The following is a 13,593-nucleotide window of genomic DNA, read 5'->3' on the forward strand; positions in this document are numbered from 1 at the left end:
AGCCATTACCCTCTGAGGGTCTTTTCACCATCAGGTATAATGACATGCAAATGGAAGGTACCCACCGTTTCTAGCTTGTCCTTGCCCCCCTCCACTCCACATCCAGCTCCTCTTCTTGCCTACTGGCCCTGCCTAGCCCTGGGCCCACCACCAGATGCTTGGTAGGGGACTCACAGAAGCAGCAGCTACACAGGCATCAACTTGCATGACCTCTCAATGAGCTTTCCCTTTGGGGATGCCTCCTCAGAGAGACCCAAGCCATGCTTGGCTTCCAGAATCCTCAGGCAGACAAGTTTGTGACATTTTATCTGATGCTTCAGTACTGCCTTCTACACCTTCACTACCTGTGAAGCGAAGGGGAGGGAGGGAATCTCAAGCAGGCTTCACGCCCAGTGCAGGACCCGACATGGGGCTCAATCTCATGACAACAAGTTCATGACCTGCCGAAATCAAGAGTCAGAGACTCAGCCAACTGAGCCACCCAGGCGTCCCTATTTTTTATATTTTAAGTAGGCTCCATGCCCAATATGGGGCTTGAACTCACGACCCTGAGATCAAGAATCGCATGCTCTACTGACTGAGCCAGCCAGGCACCCCTGACTTCTTTTAAATAGACTTTAGTTTTTAAATCTGTTTTTAGGTTTGCAACAAAATTGATAGGAAGCTACAGAGATTTGCCATACACCGCCTGTGCCTTCACAGGTGCATAGTACCCCGCCCCCCATGTCAGCTTCCCCAACCAGAATGGTACATTTGTTACAAATGATGGTCTACATTGATACATAATNGGACCCGACATGGGGCTCAATCTCATGACAACAAGTTCATGACCTGCCGAAATCAAGAGTCAGAGACTCAGCCAACTGAGCCACCCAGGAGTCCCTATTTTTTATATTTTAAGTAGGCTCCATGCCCAATATGGAGCTTGAACTCATGACCCTGAGATCAAGAATCGCATGCTCTACTGACTGAGCCAGCCAGGCACCCCTGACTTCTTTTAAATAGACTTTAGTTTTTAAATCTGTTTTTAGGTTTGCAACAAAATTGATAGGAAGCTACAGAGATTTGCCATACACCGCCTGTGCCTTCACAGGTGCATAGTACCCCGCCCCCCATGTCAGCTTCCCCAACCAGAATGGTACATTTGTTACAAATGATGGTCTACATTGATACATAATTATCACTCAAAGTCCATAGTTTATATTAGAGTTCATTCTTGGTTTTATACATTCTGTAGATTTGGGCAAATGCATAATGACACGTATCCATCATTATATTATCATACCGAGTAGCTGTAGGATTTTGCATTTGGTATTGTCAGTGTTCTAGATTTTGGGCATTCTAATAGGTGTATTGTGCAACTCGCTGTTTTTAGTTGTCTTTTCAAATCCATAATGATTGAGGGAAGTCTCCCAAACTTGCCCAGGGGTGTTTTTTGCCTCTTCCTGCTCTCCCCAGACCCCAGACTGAGGCTGAATTTTACATAAAATGATACAAACTGAGATCTGCATGGGAGTCTAGGGCACCACAGTGTGTGTGTGTGTGTGTGTGTGTGTGTGTGTGTATTTATCATGGTAATTTCAAAACATACTCAAAATTAGAATGAAAGGACCTTCCAGTATCCATCACTCAGCTTCAATAATTGTCAGCATTTTGCGAACCTTATTTCATCTGTCTTTCCCTTTTTTTCCTGCTAGTGTACTTTATTTTTATTTATTTTATTTTATTTCATAGAGAAAGAGAGAGCTCCAACAGGGGAGAAGGACAGGGAGAGGAGAGGAGATAGAGAGAATCTTAAGCAGACTCCACGCTCATGCGGAGCCTGATGCAGGGCTCAATCCCACAACCCTGGGATCATGACCTGAGCAGAACTCAAGAGTTGGACGCACAGGCTCCCCTCTGCTAGTGTATTTTAAACAAATATTAGGTAGTTTGTCATTTCACCTGAAACATTTCAACTTATCTCTAGTTGATAAGATTTGTTTACACCCCACCATGTCATTTTTACCTAACAAAATTAACAGTAATTCCTCAATATCATCTAAACCCAGTCCATATTCAAATTTCTTGATTATCTCAGACACCATGTTTACAGTTGATTTTTTTTCAAAATCCCCATATTGCATATGGTTGTGTCTCTTGATCTTTCTTATTCTGAGGCAGTCTACCTGGCCATTGATGTGAAGAGGAACCAGATCATTTGCTCTGTATAATGTCTTGTGTTCTTTATTTGATTGTTTCCTTTTCTTATTTTTTAAAAATATTTTATGTTAATTATTGAGAGAGAGAGGGAGAGAGAGAAAGAGAGAGTAAGCAGGGGAGGGGCAGAAAGAGAGGGAGACACAGAATCCAAAGCAGGCTCCAGGCTCTGAGCTGTCAGCACAGAGCCCAACATGAGTCTCGAACCCATGAACCATGAGATCATGACCTGAGCTAAAGTCGGACACTTAACCGACTGAGCCGCCCAGGTGCCCCTTGCATTGGACTGTTTTCTTGTGGAGTTAGGTAACATGTACCTCTATCCTCCATATTCCCTGTAAACTTATATTTAGAGCCCCAATTAGACTCAAGATCAATATTTTTAGGCACCCATTTCATAGGGTGGTGCAGTTACTGTGAGGCATGTTTGGGTGTTTCACTTTTAACGCTTGCAACATTGATCTTGAGTCAAGGTTGAGGTAGTGTCAGCTCACAGAGTTCCCCATTAATCTTCCACCTGATGATTTTAGCACTCATTGATGGTTGTTACCTAGGTCCATTATTTCACTTGGGGTATTTGTGATTTTTGAAAACTTTTTTTATTTCTTCTGTATTTATGAGCTGGGACTCTTCCAGCTCCGGAATACTGCTGATCCAGGGAATAAACGAGTTGCCAGGCACTCAGGGCCAAGTGAGGGCCCTCTTTTCCTGATCTTGTTCCATATTAAGAAATGATTAGTTCAGGGGCGCCTGGGTGGCTTAGTCAGTTAAGCGTCCGACTTTCGCTTAGGTCATGATCTCGCGGTTCGTGGGTTCGGGCCCCGCGTCGGGCTCTGTGCTGACTGCCAGCTCAGAGCCTGGAGCCTGTTTCAGTCTGTGACTCCCTCTCTCTCTGACCCTCCCCTGCTCACGCTGTCTCTCTCTCTCCTAGAAATAAATGTAAAAAAAACATAAAAAAAAAAAAAGAAATGATTAGTTCACCCTCCTCACCACCTAATGGCCCAGCTTAAATCCCAGGCTTATTCCAACTGAAGTGGCCCTTTGTAGTCAGATAATGTTGAAGTTAGCAAGTATCCTAGGAGAGAGGTCTACCTTTTGCTTCAGGAAAAGAGGGCTCTAAGCATTGCAGGAAGGGCCTTTTTTCCCAAGACCCAGGGAGCTCAGGGCTGTTCAGGAGATTTGCTGGTTTGGAAAGGACTTTCTTTAGCCTCTCCCACCCTAGTCGGGCTCTGTACGAGGCTCTGACCCTCCTGCTTTTTTCAGGGAAGTATCTACCATTCACTGACCCCAGGGACCAAACGTCTGAGTCTCTGATGCTCTGGCTTTCTGGCACACCCCTCTGTGTTCTCAGATAGACTCCAGACCCTTTGCCAGCCCTGGCTTGGGCATTGAGCTCCTCACTTTCTTTGAGAAACAAGAATAGAGCTGAAATGCTGCCTAGGGTCCCCCCTTAAGCCCTTTCCTGGATCTGAAGTCTTCTGAAGAAAGCTCCATGGCAAACAAGACCCAATTTCTGGGTTCAATATACAGTTCTGAGGGACCAGCACCCAAAGGAAGACTGGGCTCTGCCAGCCTGTATGGATGACTCCCGTCTCAGCAGCTGAATAAATCAAAGAAACCATTCTTCTTTTCTTATGAAAGATGGGCCTGCATGGAAAAAGCCACACCAACACTCATTTCTGGGAGGAAATGTATTTTAGATTCTCTATAAAAAAGTACTTTAGTAGGATTCCATGGTATACATTGTAGGCTTTAAAATAAGGAGACTTTTGGGGCACCTGGGTGGCTCAGTTGGTTGAGCAGCCCACCTCCGCTCAGGTCATGATCTCGCGGTTCGTGAGTTCAAGCCCCACATCGGGCTCACTGGGGTCAGCCTGGAGCCTGCTTAAGATCCTCTGTCCCCACTTCTATTTCCCCCTCTCCCGCTTGTGTGCGCGCTCTCTCTCTGTCTCTCAAAAATAAATAATAAAACGTTTAAAAAATAATAAAATAAAATCATGAGACTTTTAATCTCAATACACTAATTGAGAGTATATACATTCTTCAAAATAATCACTTGCCTTTAGATGGTTACAAACCACAGAGGAAAATCTGTATTATTTCTTTGCCCTCCCACCAATAACCCTTTGGCTTAGAATGACTTTTAGCTGCTTCTAAAAAATCAAATCCACTCTGAAAGCAAAGTGGTTTGCCTTCATGGAGGGTGGCCAAAGACCGTGCCACAGGCCGAGCCCGGCCAGCAGGGCGAGGAGAGCCTGTTCGCCCCTGCGCCTCTCAGACTTGGACACTAGATGGCAGGCTTACCTTCCAGATTGAGGTGTCTGAGCCCTTGTAGCTAGAAGTGTCCCAGCACTGTTAGTCTCTGCTTCCAGCTGCCACACACTGTGAAGCAGATCCCAGGGACATCTGGTGGGCTCCCCAGGGAGGGTGTGACTAAGCTTTGTGAGAAGCAAGGGGAGGAGGTGGCTGCTTTGGAAATGCCTGCCTGCAGCTACAGTAGGATCGGGGTCAGGGCTCATTGGGTCCCAAACCTCATGGCTTGTGGCTATGGTGACTCCACTGCGGCGCCAGCCACGCCCCTCTCCTACCTGCCTGCCCTGGGTGTGGGGCTTAGGAATGTCCCCAGCTTCCCTCCGGCTGACTCAAGGTGCAGGGTCCTTCAGGTCTCCCAAACCCAGGGAGGTTATGCTTTTTGCAAGATTCCGTCAAATAGAGGGTCCTGCCCTGAGGATGGGGGCTGCTAAGTGCCAGCAAGGGATTACCCAAGCTTGTGCCGACCCTGGCCTGGGCTGAGGTCTGTGGTTTCATTAACATTCAAGCCTCATGGTCTTCTTGACACTTCTTCTGTCTGCTCCTGTCCTTCTCCCATCCCATTCGGGGGTTTAGCTATCAAGATACAGAAGTCCTTTGTGGGGGGCAAGAACCTTCATGGGTTTAGTTCTGGATTCTTGGTGTCTGGCACATGGTGAGGGCTCAGTGGGTGTTTGCTAAATGAATGACTGACTGAATGAATGAATGTCAAGACTGAAAAAATAATTTTGTTTAACCTCCTGGAAGGAAACTCAAATGGATGGGAATGTGTATTTTCTGGGATGCCTGGCTTCATCTTTATTTCTTTTTCCTCGCTTCAGGTGAGATTCCACCCCAGGAACTCAATTTGGAATATGACTGGACCTTGCTTACACCTAGCCGAAACTTCCCTCCCTGCAATTTGAGACTGTTCTCTTTGCTATGACCTCAGCACAAGTTGATGATAGGATTGGGGGAAAATATTGTTGTGGGATCAATTGTGCCCCCCCCCCCAAATTCATACACTGAAGGCCTCCCCCTGTCCCAGTACCTTAGAATGTGGCTACATTTGGAGATAGGGCCTTCTTTTTCTTTTCTTTTTTTAAGTTTTTTAACGTTCTTATTTATTATTGAGAGACAGAGATAGAGTCTGAAGGAGGCTCCAGGCTCTGAGCTGTGAGCACAGAGCCTAGTGCGGGGCTCAGACTCACAAACCACGAGATTATGACCTGAGGTGAAGTCGGATGCTTAACCCACTGAGTCACTTAGGCGCCCCAGAGATAAGGCCTTTAAAGAGGTAATTAAGGTTGGTAGGGTGAGCCCTAATCCAATCTGACTGGTGTCCTTATTGGAAGAGGAGATTTGGGCACACGGGGAGACACCAGGGGTGTGCGTGCAGAGGGACAACCACATGAAGAGGCAGTAAAAACGGCCACCTGCAAGCCAGGGAGAGAGGCCTCAGAGAAAACAAAATCTGCCGGCACCTTGATCTTGGACTTCCTGTCTCTAAAACCGGAGCAGATAAATTCCTGCCATTTAAGCGGACTACTCAGTGGGGTTTTGTTATGGCAGCCCTAGCAAATGAATACAGATATGATATGATTAAAATATAACAAACATGATTTGATACATAATGTTTTGCCCCTTTTGTCAGCATGTCCAGTGTCTAAAGACCCGTTACCTAATTGATGTGAGAGCAGGTGAGGTTTCCGCCCCCCCCACCCCGCCCCCGGCCCCTGGCCCTTGCCGGGTGGGCTGGAGGGAGAGAGAAAGAAAGACCTCCTAAGAAAGGAGAGATGTTGACAGCCTTAGTCACCGTGTGCGCTGCCCTCCCAGGTCCTTTTTAGAAAAAAAAAAAAAACCTCATCATCCACGGTGGTGAAGAACCGGTGGATACAGCTCTCAGGAGAGGGGGTTCCTGGCCACCACAAGAACTGAGCTCCCTAAAGAGGTCAGCACGGCTGCTGAGGCCCGAAGGTTGATGCATCAAGACCAGTCAAGTCTGTCAGAGAGAGAAAGCAGAAGAGGCTGCTTGTTGTAGATTAGATTAGACCGGAGAAGATTCGGAAAGGATCCCCACCTGGGGCTGAGGACATGGGAGGGAAGGAGGCGGGGCACAGGGCTGGCTGTGGAAGTGTCAACGAGAAGCTGAAACACTGAAGGAAAGTCAGCTCAGTGGACACAGAACACCTTGAGATCAGAGACCATTGAGGGGGGAGCTGTGTAAAACAAGGCAGTACCTCCCTCCTTCTGGAGTCACATGGAAGTGGTAGGATTGAGTCTTGTGAGGACTGGCTGCAAGTAATGCACCCTATAAAGCGGCAATTCTGGGTCACATTATGGGAGGAGAGGCCGGGATCGATGGAGGAAGCTCAGACTGAGACATCGCTCTCCTGGGTACGTGACCGCAGCTGACTGGCAGAGTGAGGCCACCCCTTCCTTACACTGCTGCAGACCTTCCCTCTCCTCCCCTAAATGCCAGTAGTCACCACTGGGGAGAAGAGACAGATGCCCCAATAGGAGCACAATAGGGGGACCATCATCTAGAAAGAGGGCCTCTTCCCTTGGCACAGACCTACAAGACGAGAAGTGAGGGGGAAGGGGCGTCTTTTCTCTGCCCTAATTTCCAACTTAGTCTGGCTCCGACGAGGGAGCTAAGAATAAACCTTGGTCTCCTGGTCCTGGACTCAGAGGATTAGCCCCCCACCGCCCTGCCCTTACCCACCGTGCGTCACCACATTCCTCGTTCCAAGTAGAGATAGATGGAGGACAACCTGGCCCTGTAGGTCTAACCATGTGTCCGTGGGCAGCAGAGCTGGGTGGCTGCACTTCAACCTTGGGTCATGTTTGGGCCCCTAAGAAAGAAGCGAGTCACGACATNCGGGGCACAGGGCTGGCTGTGGAAGTGTCAACGAGAAGCTGAAACACTGAAGGAAAGTCAGCTCAGTGGACACAGAACACCTTGAGATCAGAGACCATTGAGGGGGGAGCTGTGTAAAACAAGGCAGTACCTCCCTCCTTCTGGAGTCACATGGAAGTGGTAGGATTGAGTCTTGTGAGGACTGGCTGCAAGTAATGCACCCTATAAAGCGGCAATTCTGGGTCACATTATGGGAGGAGAGGCCGGGATCGATGGAGGAAGCTCAGACTGAGACATCGCTCTCCTGGGTACGTGACCGCAGCTGACTGGCAGAGTGAGGCCACCCCTTCCTTACACTGCTGCAGACCTTCCCTCTCCTCCCCTAAATGCCAGTAGTCACCACTGGGGAGAAGAGACAGATGCCCCAATAGGAGCACAATAGGGGGACCATCATCTAGAAAGAGGGCCTCTTCCCTTGGCACAGACCTACAAGACGAGAAGTGAGGGGGAAGGGGCGTCTTTTCTCTGCCCTAATTTCCAACTTAGTCTGGCTCCGACGAGGGAGCTAAGAATAAACCTTGGTCTCCTGGTCCTGGACTCAGAGGATTAGCCCCCCACCGCCCTGCCCTTACCCACCGTGCATCACCACATTCCTCGTTCCAAGTAGAGATAGATGGAGGACAATCTGGCCCTGTAGGTCTAACCATGTGTCCGTGGGCAGCAGAGCTGGGTGGCTGCACTTCAACCTTGGGTCATGTTTGGGCCCCTAAGAAAGAAGCGAGTCACGACATACCATATCATGATACGTGATATGCAAAATGGGGGAAAGGACCTGCCTCAGGTCACAGGACTGATGAGATCTTCTAGTAGGTATTACCCAATATAGCCGTGTGGGTGGCTTGAAAACACATCCCATAGAGTAATAGCTCAAATCCAGACTTTTTTTTTTTTGCTTATGTACCAATCTAGTCNATCACCACATTCCTCGTTCCAAGTAGAGATAGATGGAGGACAATCTGGCCCTGTAGGTCTAACCATGTGTCCATGGGCAGCAGAGCTGGGTGGTTGCACTTCAACCTTGGGTCATGTTTGGGCCCCTAAGAAAGAAGCGAGTCACGACATACCATATCATGATACGTGATATGCAAAATGGGGGAAAGNCCACTGATGAAGAAACTTCAGGTATTTGTATCCTGCCATTCTCTTCAGGTCCTCCCTGAAGCAGGATCACAGTTGTGTAAGCTGTGCACTTGCACAACTCCGGAAAGCACCATTCCCAACCTGTGTAATTCTAACTGGCAGTTCTATGTGAAGTCAGAGACCACAGGGAATCCCAGTGCCAATCCCAAATCATCATTTCAAACATAGTCATTGCCTTGGGGTACCTGACTCGCTCAGTCACTGGAACATGTGACTCTTGATCNAGGCTCTGTGCTGACAGCCGCCAGCCCAGTGCGGGGCTCGAACTCACAAACCACAAGATCACGACCTGAGCCGAAGTCGGACGCTCAACCGACTGAGCCACCCCGGTGCCCCCCAAAATTCATCTTTTGATCTCCCTACTCCTCCTCATTGATTTACTTCCCTTTGTTGCAAAACCTCTCAAAAATTCACTATTCCCTGTTGAAAGCGCTCAGGTTTGGGCTTTTGTCTCCGCTACTTCACAAAACCACAGGTCGCTTTTGGTCCGTGTCTCGCTAGGCTTATTAGCTCAATTGGGACATGACCAATCATGGGTTCCTCCTTGAAAGACTTTCTTCCAGGATCCCACCCTCTCCTGGTTTTCTTGTCTCACTACTTGTCCTCACTCTTGGCATCTCTGTTTGGATGTGCAGTGGGCACCCAAAGTATGCCCCAAACTACACTCTTAATAGCCAAAATCCACGTTTCCTCTTGCTTCATGCCCGTTCATACTTAGGCCCAAAATCTTGTAATCATCTTCACCTTTTTTTTTTTTTTTATCCCACAACCAGTCCTTGGGCAATACCTTTCAAATCTGCTTTCAAAAACGTAGGAGGATCTAACTTCTGCTCACCATCCCCACTGCAGTTTCCCCGGTTCAAACCATCCACCCCCCACACCTCACGATCACAATAACTTCCAAACTGCCTTCCGCCCCTGCTCCGCCCCTGCCTCACAGAGTGTCCTCAACCCACCAGCCCAGGTGAGCTAGTGAGCTCGCTCACATTTAAGTCAGCCCGCAGGGTCCAGAACCATGTTCTTTCTCTAATACCCTGCTGCCCTCCCCCTTCCAAGAAGGTCACGGTCATGTCTAAGTGGGCAACGAGGAGAGAATTGGTGGAATTAGGACTAAGTCAAGCCTGAAAAACAAAGAGGATTTGAATGGGTAAGGGGGCGACAGTGCACGCTGGGGAAGGCCACGGGCAGGGTCCCCAAAGCAGCAAGGCCCCCATGTATTCAGAGATCGGAGAAGGGCCCGGTGGGGTGGCCATCCAACACTCATGTCGGGGAGTGCCTGGAAAGATAGGTGGAGGGCCTTCAGTGTCCTGCTCAGGAGTTTGGCCTTTATCCTGCATTTTCCAGTAGACTTGGGCGTAAGGAGAGTGGGGGCAGCTCTGAAATTCACTTAGCATAGTTATCTCAGCTGCCTGCCAAGCCGTCTATTTAGTCCAATTCACAGGCAGAGCTTTGTTGAGCATTGAGAAGTCACTTGCTCCGTGTGAATCCAATCACCACGGCAGGCACACCTCAAAGAGGGAACACACAGCCGCCTCTGAAAGGCCTGCCCCACACTCTGGCGACTCGATTCATGAATATGCTTTTCCAACGCCTGACGCTGCTGCTTAGCAAAGATATTATGGGACAAATCCTTGATTTGACCTTTTGTATCTCTATCCATCCCACTGTGCTAAAAGCAATTATGTGCATCTTGTGTGTGGCTGTTGGAACGGGGAGTCACTTAGCGACGGGTCCTTTTCACACTCCAACTGTCCTCTGGCTCATTCTTTCCCCCCCTCGCCATGGCCTGCACAGCAGGCCTCCTCCGCTGCTCGGCAGAGCCTAAAATGGCATGAAGGGGAGGCGAGCAGGATGTAAACAGGTGGAAACAGTTCCTGTCATGGCGATTAGCGTTCCCCTTGGCCAGGCACAGCAATGGATGAAAAATGGGGCTGCGAGGAGGCAGGGAGGAGAAAGCCGGCTGGGGAGCAGGAGGCGGAAGCGGGCTGCACTCGTTGTCAAAGGCGCAGCCAACTTTGTACAAAAACTTCCTACGAAACAAAGCAATCCCAGTGTCGGGATGAGTGGTAATGGTCCCTGCCTAGGGAAGATCTGTCAGCTCTCCTCTTTGCCTGCAGTAGATTTGTGTGTGCTCGCGTCCGAGGGGTTAAATATGTGTGCGAGTATCGACGTCCGCACGTGTAAGAATGCACAGTTGTGTCTGTGTGTGCCTGCGTGTTGTGGTGTGTGCTCCGGTGCCTGTATGAATGCCTGTGTGTTTTCTATGTGGATATAGTAAGAGGGGTGGATGCCTAGGAGAACACATGTCGGGAGCTGTCAAGTGTGTCTGAGGATGTGTATATGGACCGTGCGTGTATACGTGCGTGTGGTATATTCCTCTGTGTGCACATGTATGGAGGTACCTGTTGGCATGTATGGAAAAGGGCTGAGTGGGGAAGAGCTCCCCTCTCCTCTCTGATGGAGCAGCTCAGCATGACCATGGAGGCCATTCTAATCCTGGCCAGAGAGGGGAGCCTTCGTGTTACTAAATTGCCAAAGGGTTTGTTCTTCCGGAACTTATACCCTTGACTCCGTTCTCTGTGTCCCCCGAACTTTAGTCCCAAATGTAGTGGAAAGACAGACACCAGAGCTAGGGAGGATGTCCAGGAAGACAACAGAGGGGGAGAGTTAAAATGCTGGAGGCCAGACCCTGGAGGAATCGGGAGGAGAAGATCAAGGATCTTTTCTGAGCCTTTGTATATAAATAATTTACAGTGGAAAAGTGAGCTGGCCTCTTGGGCAGGAGGTAACTGCAGACAATGAAATAATGGTGAGTAAAGTGATCTGCTCCCAGCCCAGGCTCACCCCTGACTGAAATGAGAAAAGACTGGAGAGGAAATAAAACTGGCAGGTGCTAGAGGCTTATCAGAATTGACCTGGACCATCTCTGCCTTCTGGAAGAGCGCTCGCCTCCAAGTCCCAGGTACGTTCACCTGATGGTGCCGCCATTGACTCGGGAAACTACGGCAGAAAGGAGAGAATTAGCAACACCTGCCATCAGAACTCTGTTATTGTCCCCAAATCCTCCCAAGCACTGCAGATTTTACTTCAGTTGCCAGCTTCCTGCCCCTCCAACATCCAGTCAGCAGCACGTGACCTGACGTGACCCATTCCACATCATCTTGGGGCCTTTCGGATTATTTGCAAGGTAGGGAGGGACTGATGAAACCCTGGGGTTAAATTCGCTGCTTTTAACCTCACCCCAGAGACTCACTCAGACCTTTTATGATTGCTCATTGATTGCTCATTGTATGCAAATTAGAATAGAGATAGATTAAAAAAAAAGAATAGAGATAGAAATCAAAATAAAAATTATCCATGAGGATGCCGCCTGAAATGGCCAACATTTAGCATTCCGATGTACAACTGGCCCAGTTTTTTCCCCCCTGTGTAGATAGCTATGCACAGACACATATATATCTACAAGCTGTTTTATAACTTATTTTTCCACTTATTAATATGTCTTAAATAACTTTTCATGCCAATAAAAATCGACACCATTTTCTTTTCTCCCCCAAGTTTTCTTTTTTAATTCCAGCTAGTTAACATTACAATAGCAATAGTAGTTCCAGGGGAATTTAGTGCTTCCCCATGCCCATACATCACCTGGTGCTCATCACAAGTGCACTTTTTTTTTTTAATTTCTAGGAGAGAGAGAGAGAGACAGCGTGAGCAGGGGAGGGTCAGAGAGAGAGGGAGTCACAGACTGAAACAGGCTCCAGGCTCTGAGCTGGCAGTCAGCACAGAGCCCAATGCGGGGCTCGAACCCACCAACCGCGAGACCATGACCTAAGCGAAAGTCGGACGCTTAACCGCCTAAGCCACCCAGGCGCCCCACAAGTGCACTTCTTAATCCCCATCACCTGTTTAATCCATCCCTTCCCCTCTGGGAACCATTAGCTTGTCCTCTATAGTTAAGAGTCTGTTTCGGGGTTTGCCCCTCTTCCCCTCCCCTGCGCCCCCATGTTCATTTGTTTTGCTTCTTAAATTCCACATACGAGTGAAATCATGTGGTATTTGTCTTTCTCTGACTGACTTATTTTACTTAAAATTATTCTCTCTAGCTCCATCCACGTCATTGCAAATGGCAAAATTTCATTCTTTTTTATGGCTGAATAATATTCCAGTGTATTTGTATATATACATACATGACGTCTTCTTTACCCATTCTGCTATAAACACAGAGGTGCATGTATCCCTTTGAATTAGTGTTTTCGTATTCTTCGGGTAAATACCCAGTAGTATGATTACTGGGTTGCAGGATAATTCTATTTTTCACTTTTTGAGGAACCGCCATGCTGTTTTCCACAGTGGCTATACCAGTTTGCTTTCCCACCAAGACTACAATCTACACCCCCTTTTTAAAAGATTTTATTTTGAGAGAGAGCATAACTGGGGGAAGGGCAGGAGAGAGAGGGAGACAGAACCCCAAGCAGTCTCCAAGCTGTCAGTGTAGAGCCCATAGCAGGGCTCAAATGCACTAACCATGAGATTGTGGCCTGAGCTGAAGTCATGAATCGGACACTTAACCGACTGAGCTAGCCAGGTGTCCCTAATATCTATACTCTTTTAAATGGCTGCTCAATATCGGAGTGCCTTGTGGCCCGGTCAGTTAAGCATCTGACTTTGGCTCAGCTCACGATCTCATGGTTCGGTTTGTGGGTTGGAGCCGGGCATTGGGCTCTTTGCTGACAGCACGGAGCCTGCTTGGGATTCCTGTTCCTCCCTCTCTCTGCCCCTCCCCCACTCTCACTTTCTTTCTCTCTCATATAAATAAATAAACTTAAAAAATAATGGCTGCTAAACCATGTCATTGCATGGACATACTATAATTTATTTAGCTGGTCTTCATTTGTTAGATATTTAGGTTTTTATTTTTTATTTTTCGTTTGAGTTTAGATTTTTTTTTTTCNTACCTGGTACTGGTGGCAAGGTGACATTAAAAGCAGAGAACTTGACACTGGGGTTTCGCCACTCCCTTCCACCTTGAGAATAATCTGCAGAGG

General features: G+C 48.1%; 1 long non-coding RNA gene across 1 annotated transcript in view; it reads left to right on the top strand.

The window, feature by feature from the left end:
- Window positions 1-6,093, top strand: part of LOC144219345 (uncharacterized) — a 13,513-nt gene extending 7,420 nt beyond the window's left edge. The window contains exon 5 of the long non-coding RNA XR_013331378.1: window positions 5,331-6,093. This is a non-coding gene — a long non-coding RNA (uncharacterized LOC144219345). The remainder of the gene's footprint in view (window positions 1-5,330) is intronic.
- The last annotated feature ends 7,500 nt before the right edge of the window (window positions 6,094-13,593 follow it).

The sequence above is a fragment of the Crocuta crocuta genome, unplaced genomic scaffold, assembly GCF_008692635.1.
Source record: "Crocuta crocuta isolate KB4526 unplaced genomic scaffold, BGI_CrCroc_1.0 scaffold118, whole genome shotgun sequence".
Classification (NCBI taxonomy): Eukaryota; Metazoa; Chordata; class Mammalia; order Carnivora; family Hyaenidae; genus Crocuta; species Crocuta crocuta.